Raw genomic sequence first — 26014 nt, 5'->3', positions numbered from 1 at the left:
CAGGATAGGCACTGAAAGAAACCAGGGACATCTGGTCGAGTAACCACTTGCCCCAGTTTACCCTCCGTCCAAGTGTTCTCAGCACCACGTGCACTGACAGAAGTGTCCCCGTGTGGTATTTTGCCATAGTTAAAAGGACAAGCAAAGAGTCCCATATGGACATTAAATTGTGGTGACTCTCATCCTCAAACCCCAGGCCTGGTGCAGGTCCACAGTGAGTCCACACCAGCAGTGCGATCGGGGTCTGAGCTCATCGACACCTGGCCTTCTCTAAGGGCCCAAACCTTTCCAGCTCCCCTATTCAACCCAATGGCCCTCCAGGGTGCTGTGGCCACACTTCCCACAGGAGAGTTAAGTGTTGGTATAACTCTCCTGTATATAACATGTGCATCTCTCTCCTGTGTGTGGGGCCCCCAAGAGAGCAGGACCAGGCCTCAGTGAAGTCCACATCTCCAGAGCCCTGTTCACAATCTCATTCAATCCTCCCTCAACCAGATGAAGCAGGATTACCATCATCCCCACTTTGCAGAGAGGACCAGAGACGTCAGTGGCCTCCACTTCCAGGGAAATGGAAGCAGAAGACAGTATATTTCTTTCCCAGAAGGGTCACTGTTATAATCAGCTCCCCATTCTGATTCACTGGACAGGCTAAGCTCCCAAATCTGAGGATGTAGAGACAGACAGACAGTGAGAGAGAGAGAGAACAACAGACAAACTTAATAGAATTTAACTCAATTTAAATGTTGAAGTCCATTAAAGTTTAAATGACCCATGGTAGGCATGTGCATAAATCATCGTTCTTTGAACAACGTCATAGGATCTTTTTATTTATATGCCTGGCACACTGTGGGCACTCAATGAGTATTTGATGGATGGATGAATGAATGAATAAAACAATCAAGTAAAATACAATGGCAGGTATCCTTACTATCTTTTCCAAAGGGGCTGTGCATTTTAATTTCCTTGAATATCCACATCTACTCAGGGTCATCTGGGACCCAGAAGGTAGGAGACTGACCACTCCAACTCAAGAAGCCACTTCTTTAATATTCATTGTCCCTAGGATGTGAAAGCTGCCTAGAAAGAGCTTGTGCAGGCTCTACTCACTATGAACGCTCTTTTCAACATAACTCATACTGAGAGCCAAACACTTAATTTCCAAGATTTTTTAAAAATTGCATAAGATAGGCAGAAAAAGTGAACCTCAAATGAAAGAAGAAAAAAGAAGAGCATATAATTATTATCAAATAGGTATTACTGATTATATGAAAATACAGAAATTTTGTGTTTATTCTCCAAAAAAATGTGTGAATCATATTTTTTTTTTCAGAGAGCCTATTTAGATACCAAATAAGATCCATTACACAACTACTATAATTTTATCACTGACTATCATGGTCCATTACACCATGTAAAAAGCTGGATTTTTTTTTTTAATGCTGGCTCTAACATAAATAAGTTCACAAAAGCCGTCTTTCATAACATTTTGAGAGAAAGAGATAGAGTCAGAGAGAGAAGCAGATTGATGGGGGATGGGGGTAACACATTGACAAATGTAATAGTTGAAAGGAAATTTATGCTTTCAAGCTTTGATGGTTACCTCTATAAGGAAATGCTCACCTAATTACTTTTTTAAATCAAAGGTGGCAACACCACCTTCAAAAGATCAAACATCTATAAAGTACTTTCATGTACTATATTTGAAAGTAAATATAATAAGGATGTAAACTTTGAAAAATACTAGGCTCAGTTAAAAAGCAGAGAAAATATCTAAGACATTGCTACTTTTCAATTCTATTTGGCAAGATGTATTTGTATTTTAAACATGAGGTAAACATCTCTGCACAAAGTACTGAAGAAAGCACTGGGCAGTGTTGTGGTGGAGATATAGTCAAAATGTAAAATGGGCCAGATGCAGTGGCTCATGCCTGTAATCCCAGCACTTTGGGAGGCTGAGGCAGGCAGATCACATGAGGCCAGGAGTTCAAGATCAGCCTGGCCAACATGGTGAAACCCCATCTTTACTAAAAATACCAAAATTAGCCAGGTGTGGTGGTACATGCCTGTAATCCCAGCTACTCTGGAGGCTGAGGTAGGAGAATCACTTGAACCCGGGAGGCAGAGGCTGCAGTGGGCCAATATTGTGCCACTGCACCCCAGCCTTGCCAATAGCACGACTCCATCTCAAAAGAAAAAAAATAACACCCCCCCAAAAAAAAGATAACCATGAAATGAACCTTGCACTCAACGAAGTTTACAATCTGCAAAAGGAGGTTATTAAAAAAATAAACATTTACAGGGTATATGTCATTGTTCTAATTACTTTAAAATATTTAATCATCTCCAGTGGGTAGCATGGCCAGAGACTTTTATTTCTTTCAAACTATAGCACTTCTTATACTTTCCAAAAATAGTTGGGATGCTGTGATGGTGGCTATACAAGCCTACACGTGATAAAATTGTATAGAATTAAATCTCACACATACATAAATAAGTACAAGTATTAATAAAACTGGGGAAATCCGATTAAGATTGGAAGATGGTAACAAGGTCAAAAGGCTGGTTCTGATACCATACTAGAGATTTATAAAATGTTACCATTGTAGGTAACTGGGTAAAGAGTTCATGAGCTCTCATTGTATTATTTCTTAGAACTGTATTTGAATCTACAACTATCTCAGTAAGGATTTCAATTAAAAATAATTGAAAGGGACATTCTCTTTTTGTTGTGGAGGAATGAGTTAATGGATTTCACAACTTATGAACACCACACTCTCCCCACCCAAACAAAAACAAACAAACAAACACTACCTGAGGGCTCTGGAGACTGAAAAAAAGGAAACTGACTTTGGGGAAGTGTCGACGTTGGAGCAAGCAACCAGTAAAGAGTGACCTCTCTGTCTCTTCACTTATATATTTATTCTGCAGTTCTACCCTGAGATCAGACACAGTCACAGCAGCAAGCAAAATTTTGATAGAAAAACACATCCCCTTTATAGCTGCAGGAACCAGGGGAAAAAGCCTGGGGAAATCAGAGAATGACTAGAGAACTACAGAAGAGACAATGCCAAAGAAGCAAACCCTAATTCTGTATATAAACTAAGCATGATTCTAGCTGACTTCTGAAACATGAATATACAAGGTAAACTGAATGCAGATAGGAGCTAAGGTTTAAAGAATTTATCTGAGATTAAAGCCACTGTCCACTGCAAGCATGAAAGGCTACAATTTGAGTCTAAGTAAACTGCCTATTAACAAAACATCAACATTTTTTAAAGCAACGTAAAAAAATCCACAATCTCCACAAAATAACTTTCACCATGCCCAGGATACACAATCTAATAGGTTGATGAAGAGCAAGTAAAATATGTTCCACTCTAAGGGGAAAAGACATGCAAAGGAAAAATTCAGTGAACCTGAACCATGCAATCTGAAAAAAAAAGAAAGAAAAAATGGAGAAATAAACAGATTTTAAAGACCTGTAGAACAATTTTTCAGAGTCTAACGTGGGTAATTAGAGTCACAGGGAAAAAGGAGACAAATTAGGGGGAACAATAAAAAGAAATAATAGTCTGTAACTTCCAAAATCTGGTAAAAGATATAAACATGCTGTTATAGTTTGGGTGTTCTGTCCCCACCAAACCTCATGTTGAAATTTGATCACCAGTGTGAAAGGTGGGGCCTACTGGAAGGTGTTTGGGTCATGGGGGCAGATCCCTCATAAATGGATTGACGCTGTCCCTCAGGGGTGGGTGAGCTCTAGCTCTACTGGTTTCCACAAGAGCTTGTTTAATAAAAAGAGCCTGGCACCTCTCCCCGCCTCTCTTGCTTCCTCTCTTGCCATGTGATCTCTGCACATGCCGGCTCCCCTTCGCCTTCCATCATGAGTGGAAGCAGCCTGAGGCCCTCACTAGATACAGATGCCTAATCTTGAACTTTTCAGTCATCAGAATCATGCACTAAATAAACAGTTTCTTTATAAACTGCCCAGCCCTTTCAGATATTCCTTTGGAGAAACACAAAACAGGTTAAGACATACAGATTCAAGGAGCTCAAGAACTCTACAGAGAGGTAAATTGGAAAAGAAGAAAACCTACACAAAATACAGTCAAACAGATGAAAATCAAAGACAAAAAGAAACTATTGTAATTTACCAGACAAAAATGGCTCACTATATACAGGGAAAAATAATTTGAAATACAATGCTCTTCTTGTCGGAAATTATAAAGGCTCAACAACGTGCAAAAACATCTTTAAAGTACAGTTATGCATCACTTAACGACAGGGATACATTCTGAGAATTACATCATTAGGTGTTTTTGTCTTTGTGTATCATAGTGTCCTTACACAAACCTAGATGGTATAGCCTACTACACGCCTAAGATATATGGTATTGCCTATTGCTCCAAGGCTACAAACCTGTACAGGACATTACCATTTACTGTAGTGAATGGGCAATTAAAACAGAATGGTATTTGTGTATCTAAACATATTTAAACACAAAAAAGGACTTCATCTGTCCCGTTGTCCTGTGAAAAAGGTGCCTGCTTCTTCTTTGCCTTCAGTCATGATTGTTAAGTTTCCTGAGGCCTCCCCAGCAATGCAGAACTGTGAGTCAAACCTATTTCCTTTATAAATAAATAAACATAGAAAAGGTACAGTAATCATAATCTTATAGGACCACTATTGTATATGTGGAGTTCCCTCCAACTCTCCACTCCCCATAATTAACTGAAATGTTGTTATGCAGCTCATGACAATACTGGAAGCGGGAAAAGAAAAAAAAAACTGTCAGCTGGAAATTCCATGTTCAGCAAAATATCCTTCAAAGAATGAAAGTGAAAAGGAAACTAAGGGTATTTGTGGCCTCCAGATTTCCATTTCAAATATGCCAAAGGAAGTTCTTCTTTAGGTTGAAAGGCAACACAACCAGATGGAAACTTAGATCTTTACAAATGAACAGAGCATCAGAAATGACAAATATATTGGTAAATACAAAAGTGCTTGCAAGGTCTTTGAAATTAATCACAACCAACTAATAACAGATGAAACAGTTAAATCCAATTAGGAGAAATAACATATTCCCACCCCAAACTGTGCCAGAAAGAAACCTATATATAAGTAAAAATTCAATAAAGGAGAAGTGAGGAGAGGTAATTGAGTCAATGCATTGCTTAACTACTAACACTTCCTTGGATACCAATATTTGTCAGGAATGGTGTGCCGTGGCTACTATCCCAGTAAGTATTATCAATTTAAAACTGACCAGAACAATATAGACTAGACTTTGAAAGCTAATATGAAGGTGCATGTTTAGACAAATACACGTGCGTGTGCCTGAGTGAGCAGGCGTATGTGCATGACTGTATATTGTTAAATCCTACCTAAGACGAAACTGTTTCAAGAAAACAAATATCTAGTGAAATGAAGGCCAGGATGGAGAAAGAGGACTGCTATTTATTGAATTAAATATTTATTTCATTTAACAGAAATAAAAACTAAAGCTCAAAGAAGTTAATGAGGGTGCCCAAGGTCTTAAAGGTAGTTAAACACCTTAGACAAAATTTAGACCCAATCAATCATAACATAATCTATTAATAAAAACAATATTTTCCACTCTCCCTAAAATAAGAAAAGTAAGAGGCATTGTTAAAATATTTGTGATATGGTCATACACTCTGCTCAGTAATCCCACTTTTAGGTATTTATCTAAGACAATCTGTCAGACAAAGAAGAAAGGTCACAGATGTAAAGATTTTCACGCACAATTATCTGCAGAGGGGAAATGGGTAAATAGCTTAATGAGTCACTACAAAATGACTCGGTGAGCATCTATTATGTATCAGCCCTGCTCTAGGTATTGGGGATGCTGCAGTGAACAAAATCCCATTTTTATGGAGCTTACATTCTAGCAGAGGGAGATTAAAAATAAACCAAGCAGTGTATGCTATGCCAGATGGTGAGAAGTGCTAGAGAGAAAAATAAAGCGTGCTAATAAGGACAGGGCTACCTAGGTGGGGCTGTCATTTAAAACAGATTGGCCAGGGAAGACCCCATTGAGAAGGTACACAGAATCCTGAAGGAAGTAAGGAAAGAAACTAGAAAGGTAAGTGGCGGAAGGACATTCTAGAAGGAACAGCAGCCAAGGCTGAAGGCTGAGAAGGAGTCTGACTGAGACGCTGAAGGCATATCCAGAAGGCTAGAGAGACTAGTACAGAGTTAGTAAGCACGGGAGGAATGAAGAGGGGTTAGAGAGCAGCAGGCAGCCACACACAGTGCCTTCTAGGCCATTTTGGGACTTTTTGTTTTTGTTTTTACACACAGTAAGGTAGGAAGCTTCTTCAGGACCATGTGAAGAAAACCTAAATGATTTATTCTGTCCTAAGAGGATCACTAGCTCCTCTGTTGAGAGCAGACAGAAGGGGAACAAGGATGGAGACAGCAAGGCTAACTGGAAGGCTGCTGCAATTATCCAGGTCAGAGGTGATGGCAGCAAAAGAGGCAGTGAGAAGTGATCAGATCCTGGAAGTATCCTGAAGACTGGGCTCACAGGATCCACAGACAGACTGAACATGGATGGGATGAGGCAAGAGAGGAATAACAGGTAACGACAAGGTTTTGTCCTGGCATGGGGGTTGGGCTGAAGTTCATGACTTCAGTATGAGGCCTGGTAAGACTGAGGTAATGCTTATTAGGCTACCAGGCTTATAAATGGAGATGTCCAGTAGGCAGCTGGATATGCTAGTATGAAGTTTAGGTTTGGGCAAGGGATACAAATTTATTTTCATCAACATATAGATGACATATAAAGCCACAAGAACAAGGAAATCACCTGGGAAGTGAGTATAAATAAATACGGGAGGAGATTCAAGAAATAAACCCTAAGGTGACACCAGTGTTTAATATCCGAGTACAAAGAAACCCCTGAAATATTATGTAGCTACTAAAAAGGATATTTACACAAAATATGCAAAACATGAAAATCTATAATACATTGATTTCTTTAAAGCAGGCTATTTTATAAAAACTATAAAATAAAGTATGTGATAGAATAAAATCTGAAAAACAACACTTGCTGTACCGGAGGAAATTAGCCACTCTCCCTAAAATAAGAAAAGTAAATTAAAGAGGAAGTGTTAAAATATTTGTGATACGGTCATACACTCTGCTCAGTAATCCCACTTTTAGGTATTTATCTAAGACAGTCAGACAAAGAAGAAAGGCCACAGATGTAAAGATTTTCACGCACAATTATCTGCACAGGGAAAACAGTAAATAGCTTAATGAGTAACTACAAAATAACTCAGTGAGCATCTATTATGTATCAGCCCTGCTCTTTATACTTTGCTTTACACTTTGCTCTTTCTTTATACTTTGCTTACCATGCTTTTATTAAACAAAATTGCATCATTACTTTGCAATTATTTATGTATTGCAATTATATGTATTGCAAATACATATAAATTATGTATTTATAATTTGCTTTATTTTCCTACTGTGAATATTTCCCTCAGAAAATTACATATCCTTGTAGGGCATGGTATTTAATCGTTACAAAGACTTACACTGTTGTTCTTTTTTGTTTTACAAATTTTGTTGTGTATATTTGAGGTGTGCAACACATTATAGGATACCTATATAGTAAAATGGCTACTATAGTGAAGCAAATTAATATATCTATCATCTCACATCCGTTACTTGTGTGTGTGTGACAAAAGCAGCTAGTATCTACTTATTTAAAATAAATAGGTTTATTTATTTTATTAAAAAATCTCTAAAACAATACAATGTTGTTAACTCAGGCCTCACTGCACATTAGATCTCTAGGTGTGCTCATACTATATTTTTGTTCTTACTTCTTGCTGCTGGGAATATTCTCTAAGAAAACAGTCACCGGGCCCTTTCTGACAGTACAGAACTCTGATCAAAGTCCTACCATGTTGTTATGATATCAAAGATACAAGCAAAAGTGAATCTGAAGAATTAAATTATTTAGGTTGACCACTAAAATACTCTGTCATCCAAAGGGCTAATATCCAGAACCTACAAAGAACTCAAACAAATTTACAAGAAAAAAACAAACAACCCCATCAAAAAGTGGGCAAAGGATATGAACAGACATTTCTCAAAAGAAGACATTCATACAGCCAACAGACACATGAAAAAATGCTCATCATCACTGGCCATCAGAGAAATGCAAATCAAAACCACAATGAGATACCATCTCACATCAGTTAGAATGGCAATCATTAAAAAGTCAGGAAACAACAGGTGCTGGAGAGGATGTGGAGAAATAGGAACACTTTTACACTGTTGGTGGGATTGTAAACTAGTTCAACCATTATGGAAAACAGTATGGCGATTCCTCAAGGATCTAGAACTAGATGTACCATATGACCCAGCCATCCCATTACTGGGGATATACCCAAAGGATTATAAATTATGCTGCTATAAAGACACATGCACACGTATGTTTATTGCAGCACTATTCACAATAGCAAAGACTTGGAATCAACCCAAATGTCCATCAGTGACAGATTGGATTAAGAAAATGTGGCACATATACACCATGGAATACTATGCAGCCATAAAAAAGGATGAGTTTGTGTCCTTTGTAGGGACTTGGATGCAGCTGGAATCCATCATTCTTAGCAAACTATCACAAGAACAGAAAACCAAACACCGCATGTTCTCACTCATAGGTGGGAACTGAACAATGAGATCACTCGGACTCAGGAAGGGGAACATCACAAACCGGGGCCTATCATGGGGAGGGGGGAGGGGGGAGGGATTGCATTGGGAGTTATACCTGATGTAAATGACGAGTTGATGGGTGCAGCACAGCAACATGGCACAAGTATACATATGTAACAAACCTGCACGTTATGCACATGTACCCTACAACTTAAAGTATAATAATAATAAATAAATTTAAAAAAAAAATAAAATAAAATACTCTGTCATCATAGGATAACTATCCATTCTTCCATCTGCATTATCTCTGCCACTTCAATTTAGGATCACTTTTGCTAGCTAAAGCTTCAAGAAATTAACCATAAAGTTTTGAAGATGAAAATTTCCAGACTCTTCTATATCCTAGATTTTCACATTTTTAAAGATTTTTGATGATCCATAGAAAAATGGGCAAAAGATGTTAAATAGGCAATTTTCAAAAGAACAAATGGAATATCAATAAACATACAAGATATTCAGCCACATCAGGAAAATGTACCAAGACCATTTCATGCCCATCAGGCTGAGTTTTATAATGTGAAATACAGCCAAGGATTTGGAGAAATAAAAATAAATTTCTCATGTGGAAGTTTAATTAAAAATGCACGAGATATAAAAAAAGTAGTATACAGAAATAAGTAACAAATGACCAATAGACATACGAAAAGATGGTCATCCTCACCCAAAAAAAAAAAAAAAAAATTGATATCTAAACATTGTTGGGCGGGGCCAAGATGGCCGACTAGAAACAGTGGCGATCTGAGGCGCCAATCAAAAAGAATGATAGTAAGCGTGTGGATCCTTCTCCGGTAACCAAGGTATCCAGCTTCTCTCATCAGAACTGACTAGCAGGCTGGCATGATCCACGGAGAGGAAGGAAGAGCAGTGTGGTATGGAGGCCCACCTGAGAGCCACACGGGGCAGGAGAACCCTCACCCCGAAGCAAGGGAAGCCGTAAGTGAACATGCTACCCAGCCAAGGAATCCGTGCTTTTTCCGCGGAATGGTGCAACCCATGGATCAGAAGATCCTACTCGCGAACGCACTCCACCGAGGCCTAGCGTCCCAACCCCAGAGCCACACGGATTCTCAACAGCCTTTCAGCTGGCATCTCCTTAAAACTACTGAGCTCCCAGGGGGAAGGGTGACCAACACCACAGCTGCGGCTGCCTGCTGTCTAAGTCATATGAGTTTCTTAGGGGAGGGGCAGCAGCCAGCACCGGGACTCACACTGCTTAACATGCTAAGCTCCCTGGGCGGGAGAAAGGCAGCATCTAACACTACAGCTCCAGGACATGCTTTTCCCCTGCTGGAGCCAGGGAGGCTGGACGGCTTGGTCCCAAGACGTGTCCCCAACAGCCCAACACACCGGCTGTGGCAGAGGGCAGCCAGAGTGCCTCTTCAGGCCTGATCCTCACTGGGCGGGGCTTCTCTGTAGGAACTCCAGTAACTCTAGCCAGAGGCTCAGGGACAGAACACGGATCTCCCTGGACCCGATCCCCTAGCGAGAGGGGTGGCCGCAGTCTCTGTGTAAGTATTGTTAAAAATAGAGATGAACAAGATGGTCTGTATCCCAGGTAAGACTCAAAACTCAGTGATACAAAAATCTAACATGGAAAGCCCTGAGACAGCTACAATTTAGCTAATTCCACAGGGCTCTTCTAGCAAAGGGCTCCACTGTGACTGAGACAAACGAGAACACAAATGGAATAAAAATAAAAGGCCATTTCAGTACCTGTTCAGATAGAAAAAAAGGATGACATTCAAGGCAATGAGAACACCAAAAGACATGAAACTATGCAACTGGATGAAATTACTCCAAAAAAAGTGTTATCAACACTAAATAAATATAGTTAAGAGAATCTCTGGTGCCACCAGAAAAGAAACTGCTTCTTCCGGTGCCTGGAGATACCACAGAACTTCTCTATTTTCTCATCTACATAACAAAAATCATAATTACACTCTGTTTCATGTTGGGATTTTCTAAGTCACTGGCACCTTGGGAGCAACTGGAATGGGACAGAGATAGGGGAGGATGGCATGAAGAGTAGTGTGCAGTAAGAAGACAATTTTCTTCTCAGGAAGAATATCAATTGTTCTCTAGTAGCATCATACAGTAGAAATAACAATTCCTTTAGTACAAACTCATATCCCAGGTGCACCTACTCTGAGCCTAGATTGTTGGAAAGCAGTTTAATATTTCTGAACCCTAGTTACTATGTTTACAAAATGAAGACAATAAAATGTACCTGGCAAATTTTGTCTAAGCACTGACAACGTAAATATAAACCTCTCACAACATAGCCCAAATTTGGAAAATATTCAGCAAGTGCTGGTTCTCCTTAAATTTTGATGACAAGAAGAATACTTTCACACATCAGAAGGTGCCCTCATCTGTGGTGGTCAGTGACTTTTTTTGTTTGTTTGTTTGTTTTTTGAGACAGAGTCTCGCTCTGTTGCCCAGGCTGGAGTGCAGTGGAACGATCCTGGCTCACTGCAACCTCCACTTCCCAGGTTCAAGCGATTCTCCTGCCTCAGCCTCCCAAGTGACTGGAATTATAGGTGCCCGCCACCAGGCCTGGCTAACTTTTGTATTTTTAGTAGAGACGGGGTTTCACCATGTTGGTCATGCTGGTCTCAAACTCCCGACCTCAGGTGATCCACCCGCCTCGGCCTCCCACAGTGCTGGGATTACAGGCGTGATCCACCGCCCCCAGCTTGTCAGTGACTTTTAATGGGAAACGTATTATGGGAAGAGCGTAAGATGCACAGATTTGTGAAGGAGCCAGAAAACTTCCAGCTTGCTATGTCATTTGGTCCAGCCACCTTTCTCCCAGCCAGATTTTTCTCTAGAGAGAGCATTCCAAAACTTCCTTTAGGCATGAACTCTCCCTTTATGTTTCTTTGCAATTTCCTGTGAAATCTATAATTATTTCAAAATAAAAAGTTGTTTTTTAATCTTCCCTAAGTGTCCTATTTTAGTTTTTCATCATACTCAAAATATTCTTCCTGTGTCATTCCTTCTTGCTGAAATGTAAACCCATTTCCTCTTTTCTCAGTCCTCTAGAGAGATGGTGCAGTCTATAACCTCCTCAAATACTTCAAAACACAGATTAAGTCATCTTGCATTCTTCTTTCTTCCAGAATAAACAGCCTGAATCCTATAAACCTTTCCTCATCCATCTTTTTCTTTTCTAACTTTAATTTATTTTAATTAAGGATTGTTTTCTGAATCTATCTTCATTTTAATATTTTTAAAAAGTGGAAAAGCCCCTTAGACAGTGGTTGCTTTTTTAAATAACCATTGGCAAAGGCTTTTTGTGGTAGTAGTTAAAAACGATTCACATGAAACTTTTTCAAAATTACAGCTCAATCTTAAATAGCAGTAATAAACAGATCAGTCAGTCTAGTCCATACCAACCTCATTTGAGGAGTTGATCACTTCAGATCAGAGACCGAAAGGCCATCATGTTCAAAACCTAAGAGCTGGGATCCTTGGAAAGTCCAAGGTAATGTGAGAAATGTCAAAACTGCCGCTCCTTGCTACACATTTCCAGGATTCTAGGAAAAAGTACCCTAAACTTAAGATATTTCATCATAAGTTCACTTCAACTATTACAGAAACACAGAATCTAGCTGTTAAAGGATGAAGCTCATAAAATTCAAACAAATTATGTCTTCATCTTAAACAATGAAACATATGTTTCTGTATTTTGCATAAAACCAGATATAAAAAACATCAAATAGTAGAAGAACAATTGCACGGTATGTATTTATATATGAAAATACCCTTCTCGAGAAAGTCTTTAAGACATTACCGTTAAGTGTTAGCCAGTGTTTGCACAGTATTGTGGTGCTTGTAAAATTACAGTAATTGTCAATGAATCTTTTGGGAATCTGTAATGTATGAGTAAGGCAGTATCTTCTCTGCACATGGAGAATAATGCTGTCTGCCCCTCTCATGGAGGGATACAACTGCACCCTCAGAATGTTACTGTCAGCCATGCCACTGTACCTCACTGAATGCAATTTGGCAACTCTCTTTAACTGCTGCTTCCAGCACAGCCTGTCAGCTTTTGACATGTCACACAAATCGAGAGCTCTGCCGGAGTGCCTCAAAATTCCCTTTAACCATACCCCTCGGCACTCTTACAGACAGTTCCCTGTCACTGCCCTCAGGCAGCTCACTATGTGTGGGGGCCTGGGCCTCCCTTATCATTCATCTTCCTCAGATGACCAGCCGAGAAACACATAGCTGCAAGAAGCAGGCCTTCAGCACCTGTACACAGACTGTCTTGCAGGCCCCTGTGACTGGTGGATTTGTCCAGAAATCCCCAAATTGCCCCTGAAGCTAAATGTCAGGTCTTGGGGGTGGGGGTGGGATTCCCAAGCCTTCCTGTAATGCATTAATTCTTTAATTCCATTACATTTTCGAGGTGCCTTACAATCCACCAAACCCCTTCACACTTGATCTCAGTCAACTGTCAAAATATCCCTGAGGAATAAGCAAATAGATATTATCATCACCGCTTCACAAATGAGGAAAAGACTCTAGTGTTTCAGTAACTTGAACTAAAAACTGAAGAGGTGAATGCCAATAGATTCCTGTCATTTTGCTCCAAGGACTGAACCCTCTAACATTTCTGACTTTGTTGAGTTGGTGACACATGTTTATGAGTCTGTGAACATTCCTTTTGGCCTAGACATTAATACTACAAGGGATTATCCATTGGTGCCTTAAAGCCCACAAAATTTGGTTATCAATGATCGGTGTCTGGTTTTACTCCTGATCTACCACAGAAGACTTATGGTTTTATGTAGGGTTTAATGAGGATGATGACCTTTATTTTTCTGGCAGATTACTGATAACACAATGACTTTATAGAATTTCAAGAAACAGAGTCACCAATTTCATAAAGGTTTTCATTAAAACTCATGGTCTCTTAGTATGCTAAAATTCCCCCCAGAAGAATCTGACAGCCTAACACCACTACTTACCATATGCCTGTTTCACAATCGAGGATGACTGAGAACAACAGAAAGAATGAGACAATGAAGGTAGAATCCTTCACACTGACAGAAATGGAGAATAATTAAGAAAGTTGATTCTCAACGTCAACAAACTAGTTTTGTCCACTATAAAATGGTGAAGTTAAATGAGACAGCACATGCTCCTGGCACAATGAATGCCAGGACAGAGTGGCCCTCATGATGACTTGGTCTCCATAACCCCTCACCCTATTATCACTTAACAACCCCTATGGTCCCAGCAAACTCCTTTATATAGACAGAGATCAAGTCTGATGATGGCATTACAATGTTACTTCATTGTCACAATCGTTTATTTGAATTCAAGGCCATATACTTTTTACAAGTACTTTCAATTCTCTTAATTTCATTTAACTTCACAATCAGTATTACCTAAGATTTAAAGGTGAGGAAACTGAGGTCCAGAAAAAGTAGTACTCCCAAACGTATAAGAAAAGCTGATGCTAGAACACACAGCTTCTCTCATTTGGCTGCTTTCTCCTGTTTTTTGTTTGTTTGTTTGTTTTCCTCATATTTGACATGCTATCCCAGCAGTGACTCATGCTGTAAAACTATGAACCTAACAAATTTGTTTGCAAATTCCTCTAGTTCTACAGCTTCTGCCTAATTCCCTTATGTCAGCACTGGGCAATATGTGTTCACAGTACATGCTTCAATGTAGCTTAGAGGTTACTCTCCCAAAGAGTATTGCTCAGCATCTAGTCAGGAAAACAGAAACCATGAATTATTTTAACAGACAGAATTTAAAATAAGAAATAGTTAAATTGATATTAGAGTACTAAAAGACACAAAGGAAACCCTGAGATGTCACAGAGGAGGTAGGAACAGCCACCAGTCCTAGGGCTGGGAGGAAGAGTAGGGATTGGGGAAGAATAAGACCCCTGATGAGGGGACAGCCCTCAACTGGAGATGTCTTTAAGAGGAAATGCTGGGGAAAAGGCAGAAACCAGAATCAACCACTGAAAACAAAACACTCCTGCTGGGTGTAAAACAGATGCCGATGAACTTTCAGGGCAGTGAAATCACCTTCTGTAATACTATAATGGTAAATAACATGGTGCTATGGTTTGAATGTATCCCTCAAAATTAATGTACTGAAAACACAATCCCCAATGCAACAGTGTTGGAAGGTGGGGACTAATGGGAGGTGTTTAGGTCATGAGGGCACCACCTTCATGAATGGGTTAATGTCATGTAAAAAGGGCTCATGGAGGCTGGGCATGATGGCTCACACCTGCAATCCCAGCATTTTTGGAAGATCTAGGTGGGCAGATCACTTGAGCTCAGGAGTTCGAGACCAGGCTGGGCAACATGGCAAAATCCTGTCTCTATAAAAAATGCAAAAATTACCTAGGTGTGGTGGTGCACACCTGTAGTCCCAGCTACCTGGGAGGTTGAGGTGGGAGGATCGCTTGAGCCTGGGAGGCAGAGGGTACAGTGAGCTGAGATCATGCTACTTAACTCTAACCTGGGCAATAGAGCCAAACTCTAAATCCAAAAAAATGGATGGCGGGGGGCCCTCAAGGAAATGAGTTCACTCCCTCTTGCTCTTCTGTTCTTCTGCCATGGAGAATGGCATTCGTCCACTCCAAAGGATGCAGCCTTCAAGGTGCCATCTTGGAAGCAGACACTTGGCCCTTACTAGCCACCAAACCTGCCAGTGCCTGATCTTAGACTTCCCAGCCTCTAGAACTGTGAGAAATAAATTTTAATTCTTTGCAAACTACCCAGTGTCAGGTATTTTATTACAGCGGCATAAAATGGACTAGGACACATGGCATTATAAATCTGTATAAACCTACAGAATGTACAACACCAAGAAGGAACCCTAAAGTAAACCATGGACTTTCGGTGATAATAATATGACATAGGTTAATCGATTGCAACAAATGTACTCTCTGCTGGAAGATGTTAATATCAAGGGAGTCTATGTATGTGTAGGGACAGGGATATGGGAAATCTCTGTACTTTCTAATTCAATCTTGATGTGAACCTAAAACTGCTCTTAAAAAATAAAGTCTATTTTTAAATAAAGAAGAAAAATCCACTGATGCTAAGGGGCCACTTTCAGGAAAGGAGGCAAACAGGATAGCATGTCCAGTCTTCCTCTTCTAGCCAAGCAGCCTCCCTCTAGAACCTCCTGTTGATAGAAACTATAGGGAAGAAGCTGGCAAAGGAGAAACATGGTTTCAGAGCCTCAGCCCCAATGTCACAAACAAAATATGAAGGGTGGATTTGGAGCTAGGAGATGATGGCTTAATAACCAGCACAGAGCGTTCTTCACGTATTCAAACTCTTCAATCTGGGGATGCTCCTGCCAACTGGGCATCTATCTTCACTTGCTTTTTATAGCACAGGCTAATACAGAATGTGTTGATGGCTGCTGGATAAGAAACTAAAGAGATACTAACTGACCAGGACAGTTATTTTCTCCCTCTCCCATTCAAAACCTTTTGCTGTCAGGCCACTCGCACAGGGTGTGGAAACATCTGCATTCCAAACAATTTACTGTTTGTATTAAGAAACCTCACTGTATAAAAAGCAGCTAAACAGCTTTAAAGGCAAGCTGTCATAGGTTCAAATCCTGATTTGATCACTTACTAGCTGTGAGATATTAGGTTAGTTTACCTCCCTGAGTCAGTTTTTCTGTAATACAGTTATATCACCTGGACCATATGGCTTTTTAAATAATTAAATGATACACTAGTGTAAAGTGCCTGGCATATATACAGGCAAATGCTGGTTTTCTTCTCTTTGTATGAGAAAAGTAACATATCAATAATAAGTTAATAAGAGCTATTAATAATCAGCTTTTCTTTTTTGAGCTCTTCATCTTGTATTTCCAGTTGGTCTATGAACTGCTTGTGCTTCTAGGAGAATATCCCCTCAATGCCAGAAAACCTAAACAGCAATGGAAACTCACAGGATTAAAAATCAAAGAGAAGCTCAAATAAGAAGTCTTAGAGAGCAAACTCTGAAGCTAACAAAGGCAAAACACAGCTTACTCATAAGGAGCAAATAGGAGAAAACGGAATGAAATATTCACTTGGCTCTTAATAAGGAAACATGCATTTCCTCTCAGGGGACATTTTGTTTTCCTAATGCAAACTTGCATTACCCAAACAATGGATACAGGTCCACATTATTTTTTAAAAGATTAGTATTCTCTTGGTTTACTGTAATCCTTCCACGGCCACAACCCTAGGGGTATCATTAGAAAGCACACTGAGTGGACATAATGGTATTAAACTCTCAAAATTCTTTGATAGGAGCATTTGTGAGAAATAACCAAATGTGCAAGTAAATATCAGAGCTCAATTAAACTTAAAAAATGAAGGTCATTTCCATTTAAAGCTCAGTGGTAGACTCAATCAATGAGGCATTTTCCTAAGGGGCAATGGCTCACAGAGTGACTTAAATGAGTTCTTATTTAAAGACCTGCAGAGAAGAGTCATAAAATGCTAGTAATGATGGTGTGATAATTGTAAGAAAAGGGCATTTTACCACAAAATTTTTTTTGAAAGGCAAAAGTCAACTTTTTCTTTGTCCCTATTAGGGACTTACCAAAATAAAATCATTTCACAGGGGCTCAGCATTGTATAGGACTTTGAATATCCTCTGGCCCAACAGCCCATTGAATGTTTAAATTTCCTCAAGCCTCGTCATCACTGACGAGGAGTTCTTTACCCCCTGTTACATGAAGTGTGGCCCAAGAACCATGAGCATTGGCATTATCTGGGAGATATTAAAAATGCAGACTCTCAGGCCCAATTCTAGGCCAACTCAAATCAGATTCTGTGTTTTAACAAAAATCCTCAAATAACTGCCACGCGCAATGTAGTTTGAGAAGTATGCTGTACTTCATCCAGTGTTTCTTAAGGTGTGGTCTCCAGACCAACAGCCTCAGCCTCACCTGAGAAGTAGATAAAAATACAAATTCTGGGGACATGTCCCAGCCCTACTAAATCAACAATTCTGGGCGTGGGGCCTAGCAACCTGGGTTTAACAAGCCCGCCAGGTAATCCGGAAGCATCCTGACGCTTGAGAACCACTGCATTGGCCTGGACTTGAACAGACTGGTCTTAAGGAATGCAGGAATTCTCTAAAGCAGCCCACACTGCACCTGTGGGCAGCACCCTAAGGAAATTCTTCCCTAGAACTGAACCTAAATGTCTCTCCATAACTCTGCCAACTGGGCCTTTCCTACCAAGAGGAATAAAGACAAACTTTCTTCCACATGACAATCCTACAACATCCAAAAATAGCTATGATATTATGCATCTTTTTTTCTTCAGGCAAAATGTCCACATAGCTAGAGATACAGACATAGACACAGATACATAGTTTAGATATATAATACACAAGGAATATAGTTAAAATATACATTAACATTATATTAACATACACTACAATTAATTTTATTAGCTATTATAATGGCATAGTCACTGTGTGAAACAAATCCTCTTTAAAGAGACATGTGTAAGTACATACCACATACATGAAACCCCATATTTACTAAAAGAAGAGTAAAATGATCATCTATCTCATTCTAGAAGTCAAATACCAACAACCAGAGCTACAGACACTAAGTTTTTAGCAGCCACATCATTCACTGGGCTTATCTCATCCCAACCCCCTGAGTGCTACAGCAACAATAATATTATTGTTTATCATTTTGTTACATGGATTTTTTTCCTTTCCACAAATGCCACTCTTTGAAAGGTGACTGGGTGTCTCGATTCTGCCTCTGTCTGAGTCTCCATTCTCATTTCAGCTTGACCCCAGCATGGAGCAGCACTGAGCTATCTGGATAGAGACTTCAGAGAAGACTGAGACTTAGCTCCACTCCTTTCACAATCACCACGTCTTTTTCCTTAATTTCTTCCCATATAGCAAAATTAGCTCAATGACTTCTCTAATTGTATGGAAAATAACTTGGCATGGCTTATTAACCATCATTCAAAATGAAACTAATGTAAGTTATGAGCATTCTAAGCCTACCACAGTTCATTAAACTGCATGATATTATCACATCACACTAAGAAAGTTGGAGCTGTGACTCAAGGTCCTTTGAGACTTCCATTTGCATAAAACACGCTACCTGCTTCTATAGGTTACAAACAACAGACGTCAGACACACACACGAACTCAACATTCAATTTGAAATGCAGTCCAGGGTGGCCCTTGAATGGGTGGAACATGAAGGGGGAAAACATTAGCATGTCTACTGGGGAAGGTAAGTCTATTTGCAGGAGCATCCAGCACTGCAACTGGTACAGAACAGACATGCCTGCAGAGGACACTAAGTTATATTTCATCCATCTATTGCTATCTAATGCACCATTGCAGCAACCACCATGGCATGTGTGGGCTGCAAATACTTCCCAATATGCCCACTGATTACTCTCCTAGGACACCTGCTATACAAACCCAGGGCTTTAGTCTTTGCAGAGGTCTAAAGGCCACTGCCTGTCCATCTACACCTATTGAAAATGCCAGTGAATATCACAAATAATATCTTCTCCAAGATTTTCTTGAACCTCCACACCTCTCTCCAAATCTTCCTGTAATAGTGTTTTATTTGTTACCTCCTTGACACTGTCGTTATTCCACAGATCACTACAGTCATTTGGTTATTGGCCTTCTCTCCACCAGCAGGTAGTGGGGTCCGTGATGGCCAGGGCTTGCTCTTTCTACTCTAAAAGTGATAAACATGCCACTGTGGTACACAGTATGGTTCTTCCACCCAACGACCACCCCTCCTTCATTCATACAAACAAAACACCCCTTTTATTTGGAAAGGGTAATTACGAATTACTATTCATCTCAGACAATCATGAAAATCGGATTCTTAATCTCTAAATATTTGTTTTCTCTGTTTCCCTAGCAGCTATGGAGAAGTTTACTAGGGGTTCTAGAAAGGACTGAAAAAAATCTTCTTCCCTGATAAGAGAACAACTGTTCATTTTTCCACTCAGCCTTTAACTTCTGCTTCCTCCCTTGCTATAAAAGTTGTTTGAAGCAGGGGCAGCCATAATGGGATCAAGAGGTGACAAGCTAAAGGACAAAATCCAAAATGGTAGAGCAGAGAGGCAGAAAGGCTCTAGGTCTCTATGGCGTTGTAAAGCAGCTAGTGCAGCAAAACCAGAACAACTGACCTATATGCTTCTCGTTATGCAAGATCATCAGTTTTCATCTAGCCAATATCCATCAGGTATTGTTACTTTCAGCCAAAAGCATTACTAATACAGCTATCAATAGTATCATTGCTGGCACGTAACAAATGCTTGAATATTTATTCAGATACAACTATCTAATTGAGTTTCATCTATTTGAGTAGTTAGAAAACACACAAAAGTTCTTGGTATCTCATTGCAACCATTTTCTCCCCCTTTATTCAACATTTCAGGGGCCAGGCACAGTGGTTCACACCTGTAATCCCAGCACTTTGGGAGGCAAGGCATGAGGACCACCGAGTCCAGCCTGGGCAACATAGTGAGACCCCGTTTCTACAAAAAAGTAAAAATTATTTAAAAATTAGCCAGTTGTGGTGGTACACACCAGTAGTCGCAGCTACTCGGGGAGGGGAATGAAATTGGAGGATCACTTCAGCCTGGGAGTTCGAGGCTGCAGTGAGCCATGATCGCACCACTGCACTCTAGCCTGCACAACAAAGCAAGACCCTGTCTAAAAAAAAAAAAAAAAATCACCTAAGTTACAGGGAAGAGCCAATTTCTAACTTCAATGAATGCTAACACTTTTAGCATATTAACTAAATTATTATTTTTTAAATAGGGAAATGTTTGTTTGGAAGAAATTACACTTGCAGTAACAAAGAAAAAAAAAATTTTAATGTTCAGTACTATGTGAGCCCTGCTTTAAAAGGTAGTTTATGTATTACAAAATAGCCAATAGTTCATCCTAAATGAAGTAGCTGGGCTATATCAGAAACCACATAAAAACCTGCAGTTCTTCAGTTCTCTACCTGTATCCACCCAGTTCTCTACCACCTGTGCCTACTACACAGATCCCCAAATCTGTGTAAATTATAATCTCCATAGGTTTGTGACTCATTTTCCATATTCAAGGCCAATGCTATAAAACTATATCCAGACATATAGTTTGGCAAAATTTTCCAGGAATCAAAACCAAACAAAGTCGCAAAAATATATCATTTGCACAATACATTTTCCAACTGTGTTCTCAAGTCAATCACTACCCAGGAACAGGAATCTTAAAGATAACCATTTACAAAAATAGGCTTTCAATGATGGAGGTGGAAAGGCAATAAAAACCTCTACATGCCTCTATTTTACTTTTGAACAATTGCTTCTGACAAATTATATATAAACTTGTATTTCCATTCAAAGAAAATTATGCTCAGTGAAGCCCTTCAGGGCCTAAAGGTTTCTAAAGGCTATTCCATTTTTAATTTAGATCTTTCCACTGTTCCTGTCAGAAATGAAGGATCTCTCTTGGCTCGCAAACCTTGGAAATCTTTGCAGGGGAAGCTCCCAAGCTACTGGCAGGATTATTTTCAACTTCTGGCCTTACTAATGTCACTTATTAGTTTAACGTGACAACTTCTCATCTTTCACCTCTGACTCAGTGAGAAGAACCCAAGACATCTGTCTGGAAGGGCCTCATTTCAAATGCACCCTAGAAGCTGCATTAGGAACTGACTGAACTGCCTGGCACAGCTCTGTTACTATCATCATCTCCTGCTCCGCCCCCTCCTTCCCCTCCTCCTCCTCCTCCTCCTCCACTTCTTCTTCCACCTGGAACTTGGCCAGTTCTTCAAAGCCAGGGACACACCCTTTATCGCATGGGATCTTTATGACAAATCTATCAAGCTCACAAGGTAGGCGTTATCTCTCTGTTAGAGAGGAGAAAAATGCAGTCCAAATTTGAAAAGTCAGATCAACAGGAACAAAAAAAGGGATCTGGTTTCCCCATTGCCCCATATTGACCATTAAACTGTAACGTTTTGCTTACAGAGCATAACTCTATCAGGCTTTATTAGGCTGGTCCTGAACCCAGCTTTGGAAACCATCTGGAGTACCTTCCGTTACTTTCCAGTATTATCACTGTACGGCGTTGTCAGTCTCAAATTCTATCAGTTCAGATTTATTCTCTGAAGGTAGAATCATTAAACCAATTCTACCAAACTTGACTTAGTAATCTATCAAAAATAGAAATCTATATATCTATAAGAGATAGAATACAGCATTTTCATGCTTTCATAAACATCAGCAAATAAATAATGCTGCAGGAAAAGAAGAGTATAGAAGTCTTTCCAAAATTTATTTACAGTATTTAATTCAAAGTACACCAGTTGGGCGCGGTGGCTCATGCCTGTAATCCCAGCACTTTGGGAAGCTGAGGCGGGCAGATCACATGAGGTCAGGAGTTCGAGACCAGCCTGGCCAACATGGTGAAACACCTTCTCTATTAATAATACAAAAATTAGCTGGGTGTGTTGGTGCACGCCTATAATCCCAGCTACTAGCGAAGCTGAGGCACAAGAATTGCTTGAACCCAGGAGGCAGAGGTTGCAGGGAGCTAAGGGTACACCACTGCACTCTAGGCTAGGCAACAGAGTGAAACTGTTTCTCAAAAAAAAAAAAAAAAAAAGTATATTGTAAATGTTAAAGACTTAAATGTAAGAATTTAAACTATAAAAATCCTAGAAGAAAACCTAGGAAAAAGTCTTCCAAGACATTGGTCTAGGCAAATAATTTATGACTAAGTCTTCAAAAGCAAACACAACAAAAATAAAAATTGACAAGTGGGATCTAATTAAACTAAAGAGCTTCTGCACAGCAAAAGAAACTATCAATAGAGTAAACAGACAACCTACAGAATGGAGAAAGCATTTGCAAACTATGCACCCAACAAAGGAGTAATCCAGAATCTATAAGGAGCTTCAACGAATCGAGAAAATACAACAACCCTATTAAAAAGTGGGCAAAGGACATAAACAGACATTTCTCAAAAGACATACAAATGGGCAACAACAAACATATGAAAAACGTTCAACATCACTAATCATCAGAGAAATGCAAGTCAAAAACCACAGTGAGATAAGATCTCACACCAGATACAATGGCTACCATTAAAAAGTCAAAAACTAACAGATGTTAGTGAGGTTGCAAAGCAAATAGAATGCTTATACACTATTGCTGGGGATGCAAATTAGCTTAGTCCATGTGAAAAGTCCCTGTGGAAAATTTCTCAAAGAACTAAAAACAGAATTATCATTTGACCCAGCAATTCTATAACTGGGTAAATACCCAAAAGAAAATAAATCATCTACCAAAAAGACAACTGCACTTGTATGTTCATCACAGCATTAGTCAAATAGCAAAGACAAATCAACCCAGATGCCCATCAACAGTGGATTGGAAAAAGAAAATATGGTATTAAAAGTAACGGCAAAATCTACAATTACTTTTGCACCAACCTAATACATATACACCATGGAATACTACACAGCCATAAAAAAGAATGAAATTATGTCCTTTGCAGCAACATGGATGCAACTGGAGGGCATTATCCTAAGTGAACTAAGAAAACCAAATACTGCATGTTCTCAGAAAACCAAATATTGCAAGTGAGAGTTAAACATTGGGTACACGCAAACACAAAGATGGGAACCATAAACACTGGGGATTCCAAAAGGGGAAGGCAGGGAGGAGGGCAAGGGTTGAAAAATGACTTATCAAGTACTATGTTCACTACTTGGGTGACAAATCATTAGAAGCCCAAACTGCAGCATCACACAACAGACTCATGCAACAAACCTGCACATGTACCCCTTGAATCTAAGATTTTAAAAAAATTTTAAAAAGAAAATTACATCATAAATGTCTATTGCTTTTTTATTTAAGACCATATCCCTTGAAAAAGGAATCTCCTACTTCCCAGTATATTTTTCTATATATGGCAAAATATTGCCAAGAACCAATATAATTGATACATGGTCAGGAAAACTATTTGAAAAATGCTACCAAGGCCAGCATTCTAAGGAATATCAACTAGCACCAAAACATTAACCCATATTTATGATGTACATAAAATTACTGTTCAATTAGTTAAAAATCCTTATTGCGTATCTACAGCAGTGATCCTCAACGCTGCTCCACAACACAATCTCCTGGAGCATTCTGAAACATATTATGACTCAATTCGAGTGGGACCGGGGCACTGACTTTGTCAGGCACTCCCTGGGCAATTCTAGTGTGCAGCCAGGTTGGGAATGCTGACTGTACAAAATGCTAAGAAGGTGGGTGGGAGAAGGGCCATGGGGAACAAAGATACTGATGCATAAAGGAGGAAGAGAATACCAATGGTCAGCCTTAGAGATGCACCCATCTGTTGACAGAGAAATGCAACTTAGAAAGACATCAGCTTTGCAGGGAGAGAAACAGATCAGTTTTCAACGCGTCAGTATTAGTGATAGCTGGAACTGTGGTGGCTGCAAAAAGACTTAAGTGGTCAAAGGTCCGAGAGACATAGCTGTAGGAACACTAGGCAGAGGAGTATTGGTTGAAACCAAGGGATTGTATCAGAGAGCTTGGAGAGCTCTGTATGAGTACCCAGAACTGAGCCTGGGGAGACGCCAGTCATATAAGGGCAGGAAAAATTAGCGAGTGGGAGGAAGGAGAGGCAGGAGGCAGGAAGAGAACAAGACAAACATATACATAGAGATTTCTAGCAAAGTATGGAGTAAGTCATTTAAGCATTAGCTATGAAATATTCAGAAATCCCATAGATTTCAAGAATCATTTCTTACACACAGGCAAAGCTATTTTCCTATGCTTGGGAGAAGTCTCTTTAATGACTATCTTCCTATATAAGTAGTTCAAATACAATTTCAGAAGACACTGAGCCTATGCTATTGTTAAGAGGGGAACAAAAAAGTATTCCCCACCTTCCAGGAATTTATAGAGTTGCAAGTCCAAACAACCAAAAGACAATTTATAATCAAATGTTGGGTTGTGTGATAGAGCCAGTTTGGTTTTACAGCACAGAGAAAGAAAAATAAAACTTACTTTCAGATTTAGGCCCTAAACTAGATTCCCAATGAAGAATAAGTGAAAGATAACAACATAAACAACAATGACTAAACCATGATACATCCTTTAATGTCCTTTCAAGCAAAGCACCAATAGTCACTCACTGCAGAATTAGTCATGAGAAAAAACTCTGCTACATCGCCATCGTACACTATTGTGCCATTTCAATGATTAAGGGCATGCATCTTAATTTTTTCTCTAGTCTAAAAGGAATGTGCCGTCTGTATATATCTGCCAAATAAAATATGAAAGGAATACTTTCCCCTCCAAAATTTTAGAGGTTATCTTGCAACAAATAACCAAAAAGGGGGGTAATCTCTTACACTCTCAGGATCCCTGCAGTTTATTTTTATGGTTTTTAAAAATTAATTCCAGTTCCAAGAAAAAATTTTGCAGGATTTTTAAGTTAAAAAAGACAAGATGCCTATGTCTCTTTTTTTCCATGGAAGTTGAGGCTACTTTTGCCCCACTAGCTAAAACCAAGGGGCATTAAATGCCTCGATAGCCCTTTTAAAACAGTAGAGACAGCTTTAGTTCCACAACTACACCATCCACTTGTTTTTACTTTTCTTTTTATTATTTATTTATTTATTTTTGAGACAGAGTCTTGCTCTATCGCCCAGGCTGGAGTGCAGTGGTACAATTTCGGCTCACTGCAACCTCTACCTCCTGGGTTCAAGCGATTCTTCTGCCTCAGCCTCCCAAGTAGCTGGGATTACAGGCATGCACCATCATGCCCAGTTAATTTTTTGTATTTTTAGTAGAGATGGGGTTTCTCCATGTTGGTCAGGCTGGTGTCGAACTCCTGACCTCAGGTGATCAGCCCAACTCTACCTCCCAAAGTTTTGGGATTACAGGCATGAGCCACTGTGCCCGGCCTCCGCTTGTTTTTATAATCATCCTCCTGACCCCAAGAGTCCATCCTCCTGAGAGTAATCTTCCCTGAGACAATAAACTGTTTCAACAAGAGACCCAGTTCTGGTCCATTTGGGTTCCTATGAGACCCTTCCAAACCAGGTGTTCCTCTTTTCTCCAAACCATAAGATTTACAGAGTCCAAACAACACCCATTAAACATTTGACTCATTATCCTAACATTAATGAGGGGAGGAGAAAGTTTCCATGTATACTTTTTATTGTCCATTTTATGACAAGG

The 26014-nt window shown here is 39.6% G+C and overlaps 1 protein-coding gene across 1 annotated transcript in view; it reads right to left on the bottom strand.

Moving 5' to 3' along the window:
• The window catches only part of CERS6 (ceramide synthase 6), a 312767-nt gene that overhangs the window by 224116 nt on the left and 62637 nt on the right, over window positions 1-26014 (bottom strand).

This window comes from Macaca mulatta, chromosome 12, assembly GCF_049350105.2.
Source record: "Macaca mulatta isolate MMU2019108-1 chromosome 12, T2T-MMU8v2.0, whole genome shotgun sequence".
NCBI lineage: Eukaryota > Metazoa > Chordata > Mammalia > Primates > Cercopithecidae > Macaca > Macaca mulatta.
This window is presented reverse-complemented; position numbering and strand designations above follow the sequence as displayed.